Source organism: Symphalangus syndactylus, chromosome 11 (assembly GCF_028878055.3).
Source record: "Symphalangus syndactylus isolate Jambi chromosome 11, NHGRI_mSymSyn1-v2.1_pri, whole genome shotgun sequence".
Classification (NCBI taxonomy): domain Eukaryota; kingdom Metazoa; phylum Chordata; class Mammalia; order Primates; family Hylobatidae; genus Symphalangus; species Symphalangus syndactylus.
The window spans coordinates 22,013,900-22,029,318 of NC_072433.2; the positions used below are offsets into that span (position 1 = coordinate 22,013,900).

At 38.6% G+C, this 15,419-nt stretch overlaps 1 long non-coding RNA gene and 1 other non-coding gene across 5 annotated transcripts in view; both read left to right on the plus strand.

Annotated features, from left to right (window-relative positions):
* The first annotated feature begins 223 nt into the window (after window positions 1–223).
* LOC129457727 (uncharacterized) overlaps window positions 224–15,419 on the plus strand; it is a 138,802-nt gene continuing 123,606 nt past the window's right edge. For 3 of the 4 annotated variants that reach the window (XR_008649358.2, XR_010114157.1, XR_010114158.1), the window contains exons 1-2: window positions 300–522; window positions 3,200–3,372. This is a non-coding gene — a long non-coding RNA (uncharacterized lncRNA). Of the gene's footprint in view, window positions 523–3,199; window positions 3,373–15,419 lie in introns of all 4 variants that reach the window. The other variant, XR_010114159.1, reaches the window with a different exon arrangement.
* Window positions 13,851–13,912, plus strand: LOC129457900 (U7 small nuclear RNA). Its single transcript, XR_008649441.1, has one exon. It is a non-coding gene; the product is annotated as a U7 small nuclear RNA (small nuclear RNA).

The window sequence follows — 15,419 nt, forward strand, 5'->3', positions numbered from 1 at the left end:
CCGGCCGCCCTTTTTAGTTTAACTCGGTGCCCCTCCAGCTCCGGCCGCCCTTTTCGTCGCTCTCCCCTCGCGGTCGCTCACCCCTGAGATCCCTGGTTCCATTAAGACGCTCAGCTTCATTCGGCAACTCGCTGACACCAAGCGCCACAAATTCAAATACGAGCTCTAGAGACGCTCGGTCTCAAACGACTCCCAGAGTGAAGGACAGAGGAACCAATCGGGGCCCGGCTGGCCTCAGACGTCTAAGGCGATAGGCGTTGCTAAGAAAAGTGGGTGGGACGATACCCAGTTGCCAAGACGACGGCTTCCGGGTGGGCGGCTGGAGGTGGCTTCCGGCCGCAAGGCGAGACTCCGCGGGAAAACTCCCTGCTAGAGGGACTAGGAGATTTGGGGCTGTGGCCGTTTCCTCCGGAGCAGCCACGGGACTGTGTGCTGGGTCACTCCACCGGCTGTGTCCTTTATTCTTCTTTCTCACCCAACGATTTACCTGAACGGTTATAAAGTGCACGTTATTTCCCTAAGGTAAGCGTGTGGTAGCGCCTCCTCCTCCAAAAGGGGGGTAACAGAAACCCGCCGTCAACTTTGTTACACAACATAATTGTACTTAACCAGAAAAAGTTGAAATTTTGGATCTTTAAACATTCAATAACCTCTTGCTGTGTGAGGTTTTTTAACTGCACTGCATACATTTTGTAGTCTTTAACCATTGAATGCGATTTAAATTTACAATGAAATTTAACGTTCTGGTTGTTTCTGACCCCAAATTTCATCTGAACCAGTTAATGGACGAACACCTGAAATTATTTTATTTTCTGTAACAGTCTCATAGGTTCTCAGACTTAAGTTCTTAATCGCCCATAAATCTGAAGGCAGGTGGTAAAGATGAGCAGGTGATTTGAGCCCAGACCATGCCAAGACTCATACTAATTCAGCTGAGACTCCTTTCGTTAGGAGCATTATTTTAATTTAAAAAATTTTAAACCGAATGGTAAACATGGCTGCTTTAGTTTCAACTGTATCTCATTTGATGATGATCGTCCCACACAAGACGATCTCATTTGTCAATGAAAGTAAACATTAGTGACCACACAGCTTTCTGCAGATAACTCTTTAAACGAACATCTTTTATCAGACCACAGAAATCATTATTAAATTATTGTCACTAAAATGTAAAAACTAAAGCAAAACTTATCTGCTTATCAAGAACAATTTCTTCCTCCGTAGTTAGGGTAGGGAAGCATTTATGAAAGCTTAGATCTATATGTGTTTGGGATCCTGCCAACCCCTTTCTTAAAATTCCATCTTCAAAACTCCCTGCTAATGAGCACTTTTCCAGTAGCTTGGATGAAACATTCTGAATAATTCCTCAGCCTGAAGGTTAGAAATTTCATTAAATAAAAAATTAAATACACAGAATACTGCAGTATGAAACATTAATGAACTGAGTAATACATTCTTAAGAAGAGGAGGCACTTAAGAAAACACAGGCCACCTGCATTGTGGAGCCATTTAATGTGATGAGATTTGATAAATGGGCAAGAGATCAAAAAATGCCCAGGGTTTCAAAAGAGAATGTTCCATGAGCAGCTTACTGCCTAAATAGACCATTTGAAAATCAAACCAACTCAGCAGAAGCCCAAGAGGCCTTCAGATGAACCCGAGTATCCTTTGGATGTCAGTGTTGTACTGAACAAAGTTGAACTGTTATTTATCTGACAAGAAAAAAGTGCCTAAATTTTGTAAGGACTTACACCATTCATTTAAGAATATATAGTGATCTTAGAGGTTAGAAAGCACAGAAAAGAAACTTGAACATAACTTAGAGGTACTTAAAAGGAGAAAAACAAATTTCCTCCGGTAGTAGACTTGTATTTTCCATTGTTCACTGTTCTCTCCTTAGTGTCCTCTCCGCTCAGCTTGGCTGAATCCTACTTATGCTTTTAAGACCCAGCTCAAATTGTGAATCTTTTGTGACCTAGTCCATAGTCACCTCTCTCCCTCCTGAATGCCTGTAATAGTCTTTATTTGACTTTTTTTTTGTATTCCTTATAGTGTTTCTTATTTATGTTTATGAATATATCTTACATATAACTTGCATCATCTAAACCCTAAACTACTCAGAATTGTGTTCACCATGTACCTGGCAGACAGACTTGAACAAATAAGTTTTGATGTAAAAATGCCAAGATTAATATTAAATATAGTTGAGATCCATGTTAGTTTGCTAGAGCAAACGTAACAAAATACCACAGACCAGGTGGCTTAAACAACAGAAAGTTATTTTCTCACAATTCCGGAGGCTAGAAGTTCAAGATCAAGGTGTCAGCAGGGTTGGTTTCTTTCTGAGGTCTCTCTCCTTGACTCATAGATCACTGTCTCATCTCTTTGTCTTCATGTGCTGTTTTCTCCATGTGTGCGCACACTGTGTCCAAATTTTCTTTCCTTGTAAGCATACCAATCCTACTGGATTCAGGTCCGTGTTAAAGACCTCATTTTAGCTTAATTACCTCTTCAAACACCTTATCTCCAAATAGAGTTACTTTCTGAAGTACTAGGGGTTACAACTTTAACATATAAGTTTTGGGGGGACTCAAGCCGATAACAGTAGCCAACACTCAAAAAGCAGAAATGATTGGGAGCAATTATCTGTCACCTTTCAGAACTTCCATCTTTAGACGTATAGATAGCATAAATGTGTAAGTCAGATTAGTGTAAGATAATAGGAAGTGGTAGGGCCTGTGGCAATTCAAAGTATATTTGCCCAGACAGAAGACATTCAAATTAAAATTGTGAACAACCCTCCATCCCCACCCGAGCCATCCAAACAAAACAGTTTGGCTGGTTTTGACTTACAGGTTATCAGTTAGCAAAAACCACCACCATGTTATTTCGTTTGGAATCATAACCTCTTATGGTGGATATTGGACATATTAAGTATTTTTATTGCATATCCAAATACATTTTTCCCAGACCCCATTGGTTTATACACAGCTTTTTTTATTGAGTACTTGTTGTGTTAAAGGAACTGTACTAAGTGCCATGCAGGGATTAAGATCCATAAGTTTGGCTACATATATCCTAGAGTTACAATGACCTATTTTTGAGATCATTTATTAAATACCTAACTTTACAGAATTTAATTTTTTGTGTAACTTTATCCTGTAAATAAATTCTAACTCCAAAAAAAATTTCTTGTCAGACTACATGCACCACAAAGACCAAGACTGTGTCCTCCAGTACAAGGGTAGAGGAAATGAGACAAAAAAATAATTATTGAGCAAGATGAAAGAAGACCATAAGAGGATTATAGATAAAGTGCTATGGAAGATGAGAGGACAAACAGATTTCATCCAGCTGGGCGTGTTGCTGAAGGTATTTAATGCAGTTCGAATTAATCTTTTCATGGCACTTGGTACCTCTAATGTAACATTAATCGGCATATTATATGGTAGCTATTTGCATATGTTCATATCCCTCCCAATACATTCTAAAATACACAAGAATGTCTTAATCTTTATTTGTTCCAGTCTAATGTTATTCAAAAGCATCTAGTGTTACCCAAAGGAGTCAATTGGGGAACTTTTTAAAAAGAAACTTGTCTTAATTCTAGCTCTGAAGATTGTAATTAAGTAGGCCTGGAGAGGTGGTAGAGGATCTCTATTTTGAAGTTTTCCCTCAGTTAATAAATCTGGTGATCACACCATTTAGAACCTACTGCCCTAGAGCACCTAGTATATAGTATGCTCTCAGTAAATTGTTGTCACATTAAATGAGCAGAGCTGCAATTTACTAAGATTAGTAAGACTCCAGTGTGTAGGATGAATTAAAGTGGGAAATATCCTAAAGGCGGGAAAATCCTATTACAGATGTCCAGCTAAGAGATGAAGCAGCCCTGAACTAGGGTAGAGACAATAGGAGAGAAATGGATGAGAAACAATGAGAAGGTAGAATGAGCAGACTTAGGTGAAAATTGATACAATGCAGTAGTTTTCAAAATGTAGTATGCCTAAGTCTTACATGAGTTGTTGATTTATTTATTTATTTTTTTGAGATTTTTAAAAAAGAACAGATTTATTAAAATGAATACAACAGAAGCATTTTATCGCAGTGTCATTTTACCTTCATAACATAAACACATTATGTATTGTAAAACCTTAGACATGCTTTTTATTTGCCCTCTCTTAAAGGCTCCCTCACCCATATTATCAGTCCAGTTTAACCTTTTTTCTTCTAATGCTTCAAAGTACTTTGAAAATTGATTATACATATGGGATCATTTATGTCATACCCAACTAAAACAGAGTCCAGGGGTCGGGAAAAAATAGTCAGGGCAGATAGCACCTGTTTCAATAATTAAATGCTTCACAAGCCCAGCTGCTGAAACAGCCTACCACAACTCTAAGACCAGTTTTACCAAGTAGCTGCTGAAACAACCTGTCATGACTCTGAGACTGGTTTTACCTACCATCATCACTCACCAATCAGAGCTTGTTTGTTCCCCAAAGCTTCTCTGGTGCCAATAAGCTTTCATTTAAAACAATATGTAACATCTTTCTTTCTGTTAAAGCCCCAACCTTCTCTTTGTTTTAGGGACATATTGAAGACCATCTGGTCTGTGTGTATGTCCTGAATTTAAATTATTTCTTCCTAAATAAAACATCAAATGTAGAGGCTTGTCTCTTTTTTTTTATTTTATTTTGTTTTATTTTATTATTATACTTTAGGTTTTAGGGTACATGTGCACAATGTGCAGGTTTGTTACATATGTATCCATGTGCCGTGTTGGTTTGCTGCACCCATTAACTCGTCATTTAGCATTAGGTATATCTCCTAATGCTGTCCTTCCCCCCTCCCCCCACCCCACAACAGTCCCCGGAGTGTGATGTTCCCCTTCATGTGTCCATGTGTTCTCATTGTTCAATTCCCACCTATGAATGAGAACATGCAGTGTTTGGTTTTTTGTCCTTGAGATAGTTTACTGAGAATGATGTTTTCCAGTTTCATCCATGTCCCTACAAAGGACATGAACTCATCATTTTTTATGGCTGCATGGTATTCCATCATGTATACGTGCCACATTTTCTTAATCCAGTCTATCGTTGTTGGACATTTCGGTTGGTTCCAACTCTTTGCTATTGTGAATAGTGCCACAACAAACATACGTGTGCATGTGTCTTTATAGCAGCATGATTTATAGTCCTTTGGGTATATACCCAGTAATGGGATGGCTGGGTCAAATGGTATTTCTAGTTCTAGATCCCTGAGGAATTGCCACACTGACTTCCACAATGGTTGGACTAGTTTACAGTCCCACCAACAGTGTAAAAGTGTTCCTATTTCTCCACATCCTCTCCAGCACCTGTTGTTTCTTGAGTTTTTAATGACGGCCATTCTAACTGGTGTGAGATGGTATCTCATTGTGGTTTTGATTTGCATTTCTCTGATGGCCAGTGATGATGAGCATTTTTTCATGTGTTTTTTGGCTGCATAAATGTCTTCTTTTGAGACGTGTCTGTTCATGTCCTTCACCCACTTTTTGATGGGGTTGTTTGTTTTTTTTCTTGTAAATTTGTTGGAGTTCATTGTAGATTCCGGATATTAGCCCTTTGTCAGATGAGTAGGTTGCAACAATTTTCTCCCATTCTGTAGGTTGCCTGTTCACTCTGATGGTAGTTTCTTTTGCTGTGCAGAAGCTCTTTAGTTTAATTAGATCCCATTTGTCAATTTTGGCTTTTGTTGCCATTGCTTTTGGTGTTTTAGACATGAAGTCCTTGCCCATGCCTATGTCCTGAATGGTATTGCCTAGGCTTTCTTCTAGGGTTTTTATGGTTTTAGGTCTAACATGTAAGCCTTTAATCCATGTTGAATTAATTTTTGTATAAGGTGTAAGGAAGGGATCCAGTTTCAGCTTTCTACATATGGCTAGCCAGTTTTCCCAGCACCATTTATTAAATAGGGAATCCTTTCCCCATTGCTTGTTTTTGTCAGGTTTGTCAAAGATCAGATAGTTGTAGATATGCGGCATCATTTCTGAGGGCTCTGTTCTGTTCCATTGATCTATGTCTCTGCTGTGGTACCAGTACCATGCTGTTTTGGTTACTGTAGCCTTGTAGTATAGTTTGAAGTCAGGTATACTACAACAATGCCTCCAGCTTTGTTCTTTTTTCTTAGGATTGACTTGGCGATGCGGGCTCTTTTTTGGTTCCATATGAACTTTAAAGTAGTTTTTTCCAATTCTGTGAAGAAAGTCATTGGTAGCTTGATGGGGATGGCATTGAATCTATAAATTACCTTGGGCAGTATGGCCATTTTCATGATATTGATTCTTCCAACCCATGAGCATGGAATGTTCTTCCATTTGTTTGTATCCTCTTTTATTTCATTGAGCAGTGGTTTGTAGTTCTCCTTGAAGAGGTCCTTCACATCCCTGGTAAGTTGGATTCCTAGGTATTTTATTCTCTTTGAAGCAATTGTGAATGGGAGTTCACTCATGATTTGGCTCTCTGTTTGTCTGTGATTGGTGTACGAGAATGCTTGTGATTTTTGTACATTGATTTTGTATCCTGAGACTTTGCTGAAGTTGCTAATCAGCTTAAGGAGATTTTGGGCTGAGACGATGGGGTTTTCTAGATATCCAATCATGTCATCTGCAAACAGGGACAATTTGACTTCTCTTTTCCTAATTGAATACTCTTTATTTCCTTCTCCTGCCTGATTGCCCTGGCCAGAACTTCCAGCACTATGTTGAATAGGAGTGGTGAGAGAGGGCATCCCTGTCTTGTGCCAGTTTTCAAAGGGAATGCTTCCAGTTTTTGCCCATTCAGTATGATATTGGCTGTGGGTTTGTCATAGATAGCTCTTATGATTTTGAGATACATCCCATCAATACCTAATTTATTGAGAGTTTTTAGCATGAAGGGTTGTTGAATTTTGAGAAAGGCCTTTTCTGCATCTATTGAGATAATCATGTGGTTTTTGTCTTTGGTTCTGTTTATATGCTGGATTACATTTATTGATTTGCGTATGTTGAACTAGCCTTGCATCCCAGGGATGAAGCCCACTTGATCATGGTGTATAAGCTTTTTGTGTGTGTCTCTGCACGTGAGATGGGTTTCCTGAATACAGCACACTGATGGGTCTTGACTCCTTATCCAGTTTGCCAGTCTGTGTCTTTTAATTGGAGCATTTAGCCCATTTACATTTAAAGTTAATATTGTTATGTGTGAATTTGATCCTATCATGATGATGCTAGCTGATTTTTTAACCCATTAGTTGATGCAGTTTCTACGTAGCCTCGATGGTCTTTACAATTTGGCATGTTTTTGCAGTGGCTGGTACCGGTTGTTCCTTTCCATGTTTCCCTTTGTGGGTAACCCAAGCTTTCTCTCTTTTGACCCCCCTTAACATTTTTTCCTTCATTTCAACTTTGGTGAATCTGACAATTATGTGTCTTGGAGTTGCTCTTCTCGAGGAGTATCTTTGTGGCATTCTCTGTATTTCCTGAATCTGAATGTTGGCCTCTCTTGCTAGATTGGGGAAGTTCTCCTGGATAATATCTTGCAGAGTGTTTTCCAACTTGGTTCCATTCTCCCCGTCATTTTCAGGTACACCAATCAGACGTAGATTTGGTCTTTTCACATAGTCCCAAATTTCTTGGAGGCTTTGTTCGTTTCTTCTTATTCTTTTTTCTCTAAACTTCCCTTCACGCTTCATTTCATTCATTTCATCTTCCATCACTGATACCCTTTCTTCCAGTTGATCGCATCGGCTCCCGAGGCTTCTGCAATCTTCGCATAGTTCTCGAAAGTTGGCTTTCAGCTCCATCAGCTCCTTTAAGCCCTTCTCTCCATTGGTTATTCTGGTTATGCATTCGTCTAATTTTTTTTAAAGTTTTTAACTTCTTTGCTATTGTTTTGAATTTCCTCCCGTAGCTCGGAGTAGTTTGATCGTCTGAAGCCTTCTTCTCTCAACTTGTCAAAGTCATTCTCCATCCAGCTTTGTTCCGTTGCTGGTGAGGAACTGTGTTCCTTTGGAGGAGGAGAGGTGCTCTGCTTTTTAGAGTTTCCAGTTTTTCTGCTCTGTTTTTTCCCCATCTTTGTGGTTTTATCTACTTTTGGTCTTTGATGATGGTGATGTACAGATGGGTTTTTGGTGTGGATGTCCTTTCTGTTTGTTAGTTTTCCTTCTACCAGACAGGACCCTCAGCTGCAGGTCTGTTGGAGTTTGCTAGAGGTCCACTCCAGACCCTGTTTGGCTGAGTGTCAGCAGCGGTGGCTGCAGAACAGTGGATTTTCGTGAGACCGCAAATTGAGCTGTCTGATAGTTCCTCTGGAAGTTTTGTCTCAGAGGAGTACCTGGCCGAGTGAGGTGTCAGTCTGTCCCTACTGGGGGGTGCTTCCCAGTTAGGCTGCTGGGGGGTCAGGGACCCACTTTAGGAGGCAGTCTGTCCGTTCTCAGATCTCCAGCTGCGTGGTGGGAGAACCACTACTCTCTTCAAAGCTGTCAGACAGGGACATTTAAGTCTGCAGAGGTTCCTGCTGAATTTTTATTTGTCTGTGCCCTGCCCCCAGAGGTGGAGCCTACAGAGGCAGGCAGGCCTCCTTGAGCTGTGGTGGGCTCCACCCAGTTGGAGCTTCCTGGCTGCTTTGTTTACCTAAGCAAGCCTGGGCAATGGCGGGCGCCCCTCCCCCAGCCTTGCTGCCGCCTTGCAGTTTGATCTCAGACTGCTGTGCTAGCCATCAGCGAGATTCCGTGGGCATAGGACCCTCCGAGCCAGGTGCGGGACACAATCTCCTGGTGTGCCGTTTTCAAGCCCATTGGAAAAGCGCAGTATTAGGGTGGGACTGACTCGATTTTCCAGGTACCGTCTGTTACCCCTTTCTTTGACTAGGAAAGGGAACTCCCTGACCCCTTGCACTTCCTGAGTGAGGCAATGCCTCGCCCTGCTTTGGCTCACGCACAGTGTGCTGCACCAACTGTCCTGCACCCACTGTTTGGCACTCCCTAGTGAGATGAACCCAGTACCTCAAACGGAAATGCGGAAATCACCCGTCTTCTGTGCCACTCATGCTGGGAGCTGTAGACTGGAGCTGTTCCTATTTGGCCATCTTGGCTCCACCCCGGGTTGTTGATTTAAAAAGATTTCTGGGATCTATCATTGAAAACCTGTTCAGCTAATTCAGGGTAAAGCACATGAATCTGCATTTTTAACAACCCTTCTTCATGATTTTGATTTAGATTATTTAAATTGAAAGCCTCAATTTAAGAACACACTGATCTGTTGACCATGATGAGTAGGGAAGAGGGACTATTGAAAAAGAATTCTAAAGATTAAATCTTGAGCGACAGGGAATATGATAAGCCATTAATAGACCCTGAAAATTTGGTTTCGAGGGAAACAAAGTTCATCCGTGAAGCTATTCAGCAAGTAAGAAATGTCATTTAAGAGCGTGGAAAAGAGGTATAAGTGAAGAAAAAAATGGGAAAATCTTTGTGTAATAAAGATTTCTAAGAGTTCAAAGAAAATGGTTATAGAGAGAATTGAGGGAGTATTTCTCTTTTTAGAGAACTTGAAAGAGGCAGCATATGAAACAAAGTGGAAAGAAAAACAAACTGGCAGAGACCAAAAACAAGAGTCTCAAGCAAATAATATTTATAGCAGGTGAATAAGAAATGCAGGGGTTGTGGTGTGCATGTAGAGAGCCTTCTGGAATTGACATGTATCTGTATTGTTGAATAGAGGAAGTCCTATAGAATGTTGGGGTTTCTAGGAGTTGAAGAATAAATTCACAGCAAAATCAAACCTAGTTAATTAAGCATAACTTATAATGTAGAGAAAAGAGTGAGAAATTATTATAAGAAAGAGGTGGCCCATCAAGTTACTTCTAATTCATAGAGGTTTTTTTGTTTTGTTTTGTTTTTTTGAGACAGTTTTGCTCTTGTTGCCCAGGCTGGAGTGCAATGGCGCAGTCTTGGCTCACTGAAACATCCGCCTCTCCAGTTCAAGAGATTCTCCAGCCTTAGCCTCCCAGGTAGCTGGGATTATAGATACCCGCCACCATGCCTGGCTAATTTTTTTATTTTTAGTAGAGACAGGGTTTCGCCATGTTGGCCAGGATGGTTTCGAACTCCTGACCTCAGGTGATCCGCCTACCTCTGCCTCCCAAATTGCTGGGATTACAGACATGAGCCAATGTGCCTGGCCGAGACTTCCATTTTTTATAACAAAATAATTTTAAGAGCAGAATCAAAGGAAATAAAAAGTGAGAGATAAAATGGCCATGATAAAATTAATAGTAATCATTCATTACTAGCCAAACAGATTTTTGTAAGATTCTTCTTGAATAGTAGGGGAAGGTAAAAGAAATGAATTAATAAAATTGATTAAAAGTCCTCTTTTTAAGAAGTAAAAGAAAACAAAAGAATAAAGGTCATTTGAGGAATGGAATTTTTTAAGTTTTAAAGAAGAAAAATAGTTGGAGGGAAAATAATATTTTTTCTAGGTTTAGCAACAAAATAGTTTTATAAACATTGCATGTTATATGCCAGTCTTATAAGCTATTCATAAGTAGATAGTAACTGTAGTGGTCAACTATATAAAAGATCTTACAAGTTGTGTATACAACCTTGGTTAAGTTAGTCCTGTTATGTAAAATGGAAAATAATAACACCTGCCTTATAACATTAAATGATATAATGTTAAGTATGTGCCAACTATATAGTAAGCATTCAATAAATGGTAGCTATTTTTATTAAGTGAATGACCTTATGCAATTTACTTAACTGCTCTGAATTTTTAAGTTTTTTTTTTTTTCTGTCAAATGGTATTAGTTGTGTGATGTTTTTATAGGGTTATCAAGAAGATTAGGTTATTAGAAAATTAGGGTTATTAGAAGATCTCGTAGTATGAATAACACATAACACATAAAAACACTCAGTGAGTGTTAAATACTGTTATCAAAAATCTCAAAATAACATGTATCACAATTTTCTCAGTGCTTTTATATTCTTCATATAGTCTTTTCAACAATATTGTGATAGTCCCTTTTACAGATGAAATGCAGAAAGCTTGAGAAACTTAGTGCCAAAACAAGCAGTCCTCTTATTTCCAGGCCAGTTCTCTTTCTCAACATGCATTTAACTCACAAGACTTATTTTTTTAACTTTCTATTTTGAAAATTTTTTTCAATTCTTGGGCTAAGACAGCAGAAGAGATGATTTATTGTATACTGTTACACTCAGCCACAACTTATTTTTTAAATATCAGATTTACATGTAGTTGCAGTTAGTAATAGTACAGAAAGATCTCTTGTATCCTTCACCCAGTTTCCCCCAGTGGTAACTATATCTTGTGTAACTGTAGTACAGTATCACTATCAAGAAATTGACATCTAGTGACCTTATGTGGAATTGACAGGTTTAACCTGCATTTGTGTGTGTGTGTGTGTGTGTGTATGCATTTAGTTCAATGCAGTTGTACCATGTGTAGATTCATGTTACCTCCATTACATTCAAGATGCAGAACTTCAGTCACCACAAGTATTCCTCATGCCACATTTTTTTATAGCCACAACTGATCCTCCTATACCCCAGCTGCTAACCCCTGCAAATCACTAGTCTATTCTCCAAGTTTACAGTTTTGTCATTTTGAGAATATTACATAAATGGATTAACCATTGTAACCTTTTGGGATAGACAACTTTTATTTTTTAATAAGATTTACATTTAATTTATGTCAAAAATAATGACATCTTAAAAATAAAATGTAAGCCTTCTCTCTAGTGGAACAATGAATCTCCTTCTAAGTTCTTGGCCTACAGATCGTAAGAGAAGAATTGGATGAACCACATGACAGAAATGAACAATGACAAAGACTCTCAAATTTCAAATCTAGACACACATGGTTCTTGGATTTTTAGATGACACAACTTTTTCCTTTTAAAAATGGTTCAAAAAATAAAAGATGGTTCAATGGCCATTGCCTGCCTTTCTTCTGAAAATGCTTTCTTGTGAAAATGCACCTAGTTGTACCTCTTGGGTGGATTTTTACTGTCACATGAGTGACTGTGGAAAAAGAAGAGAGTGATATCCTGGAAAATTGTGGAATAAGAAATTTCAGAGCTTGGTCTTCTAACAAAACAACCACTAAATGTGAAAAAGGTATTTTCAACTATTTTAGAACTCTGGAAACTGATTGAACACTTATAGCAACCTGAGGAGTGCTTGATGAAAAAAAGGACAGCTGAAATGCAATAACATTTCATTGCAATACAGGTAGCAATCCCCTTTCTTCCACCCTGCTGCAGCCATGGGGATAGTAGTCTGCATTTATGGAGTAGCTGGCTATTGCCAGGGGTGGCAGTAAGGAACTTTTCCTACAAATTTTAGGAGTTGTACATTTGGTCAGTCTGGCAATTCCCTAAGGAACCAGCAAAGACACTTTTTATTTTTCAGCTCGCCTGGCTTGTAGCAGCTTTCTCATGGCAACTAACAGAAAATGTAAAGGAACACACTCTTTTCTCTCTGTCTTTGGATCTATACATTTAATTAAATCTCTGTTAGGTCAGTGCCTGACTATAGCAGTAACAGAAGAGAAACTTCTTTGTCCACATAAAATACTGCAGCCTTAAGCAAGCAAAAATGAGCAATCCGTGAAGAGCAGTACAGTCTGATTTTGAGAGTTACCACACTATAGTACTCAAGATGTCTAATTGTCTAATTCTCAACAAAAAAGTCACCATATAAAGAAACAGGAAACTATAGCCCATTCATGGGAATTTTTTTTTTTAAAGAATTTTTACAGAAACCATCTCTGAGGAATACTAAACATTGGAGTTACTAGTCAAAGACATTAAACCAACTCTCTTAAAATGCTTAATCAGTTAAAGGGAAACCATGGACAAAGAACTATGGAAAATCAGAAAAACAATGTATAAGACCTGGCACAGAGATGCCCACCTGTAATCCTAGTGCTTTGGGAGGCTAAGGTGGGAGGATCACTTGGGGCCGGGAATTTGAGACTAGTGTGGTCAATATAACAAGACCCCCAATCTGTACAAAATTTTTTTAAAAAAATTAGCCAGGTCTGGTGGCACATACCTGTAGTCCTAGCCACTTGAGAAGCTGAGGCAGGAGGATCCCTTGAGCCCAGGAGTTTGAGGCTGAACTGACACTGTACTCCAGCCTGAGTCACAAGAGTAAGACCCTGTCTCTTAAAAAAAAAAAAAAAAGAAAAATGTACAACCAAATAGGGCATATCAGTAAAAAGATAACAGTTATAAAAAAGGAATCAAATAGAAATTCTGAACATAAAAGTACAGTAGGTTAAATGGAAATTCACCAGAGGAGTTCAATTGCAAATATGAGTAGGCAAAAGAGAAAATTACCAAACTTGAAATAAGGCTATTAAAATTATCCAATTTAAAGAGCAGAAGGGAAAAAGAATGAAGAAAAAGGAACACAACCTTAGGGATTTGTGGGACACCATCAAGCATACCAGCACATGCATCATGGAAGTCTCAGGAGGGATGAGAGAGAAAAAAACAGAAAAAATATTTCCCAAATTTGATGAAAGACATGAATATATTCATCCAAAAACTTAAACATTAAGCAGGATGAAGTCAAAGAGATCCACACGAAGACACGTTATACTCTAATTTTACAAAGCAAGAGAATCTAGAAAGCAAAAGGAGCTAACTCTTCATGTATAAGGAATCCTCAGTAAGATTAACAGTTAATTTCTCATCAAAAACTATGGAGGCCAGAAGGAAGTGGGATGGCATATTTAAAATAGTAAAAGAAAATAACTGAGAATTCTATATTTGGAAAAACTGTCCTTCAAGAGTGGAGAAAAGTATTACAGCCCTTTTAGAATTTGTCTAGCTGGTTCCTAGTCTTCCCTGGAAGCACCCTCTACTCATAAAAAAAAATGGAGTCAGATGAACAGACTTGGGGGGAATTTATTACTAGTACATTTGCTTTACAAGAAATGGTAAAGGGAGTCTTTCAGGCTGAAATGAAAACCATATGAACAAATAACACTAGTAAAGGTAACTACTAGTAAAAGTTGCTACAGTAGTAAAGGTAACTACACAAGTAAATATAAAAGCAGTATTGTATTTTTGATTTGTGATGTTTCATTTTACTATGTAATTTAAAAGACAAATGCATAAAACAATAATTTTAGATTTGTGTTGATAGTATATGATGTGAAAATATGTTACCTGTGACAATATAGAGATGGAAGTATATAGGAATAGTGTGTGTGTGTGTGTGTGTGTGTGTGCATAAATGAAACAAAGTTGACATTATTCAAACTAGATTGTTATAACTTTAAGATATTAATTGTAATCCCCAAAGTAACCACAAAGAAAATAACGTACACACACACATATCAAAATGGTACACTACAAAATATGAACTAAATATATATATTTTTAAGTGATGATGGAATTGAGGTTAAAAAAACATGTAAGATATATAGAGAACAAATAGCTAAATGATAGCAGTGAGTCCTTATCAGTAATTATTTTGAAAGTAGTTGAATTCAACTCTGCAATTTAAAGGCGAATATTGTCAGAATTGGAAAAACACAATCCGTCTATAGTCTATATACTGTCTACAAGATACTCTCTTTCAATACAAAGAATCAAAGACATTAAAAGTAGAAGAATGGGAAAAGATAGTCTATGCAAGTGGTAATCAAAAGAAAGCTGACATGGCTATATTAGTGTCAGAAAAATAGACTGCATTTTTTATGTTTTTTTTTTTTTTTTTTTTTTTTTGAGATGAAGTCTTGCTCTTGTTCCCCAGGCTGGAGTGCAGTGGTACGATCTCGGCTCACTGCAACCCATGCCTCCTGGGTTCAAGCGATTATGTTGCCTCAGCCTCCCAAGTAGCTGGGATTACAGGCACCTGCCACCACACCTGGCTAATTTTTGTATTTTTAGTAGAAACGGGGTTTCACCATGTTGGCCAGGCTGGCCTTGAACTTCTGACCTGAGGTGATCTGCCTGCCTTTGCCTCCCAAATTGCTGAGATTACAGGCGTGAGCCACCAAATAGACTGTTTTTTTTGTTTTGTTTTTTTTTTTAGACAGAGTCTTGCTCTGTCGCTCAGGCTGGAGTGCTGTCATATGATCACAGCTCACTGCAGCCTCAACCTCCCAAGCTCAAATGATCCTCCTACCTCAGCCTCCTGAGTAGTTTGAACCACAGGCATGTACCACTACCACACCTTGTTACTTAAAAAAAGAATTATTTGTAGAGACAGGATTTCACAATGTTGCCAGGCAGGTATCAAACTCCTGGGCTCAAGTGATCCACCTGTCTTGGCCTCCCAAACTGCTGGGATTATAGCCATGAGCCACCTTGCCCAGCCAGAAAAATAGATTTTAAGCCAAAAAGTTACAGGAAACAAAG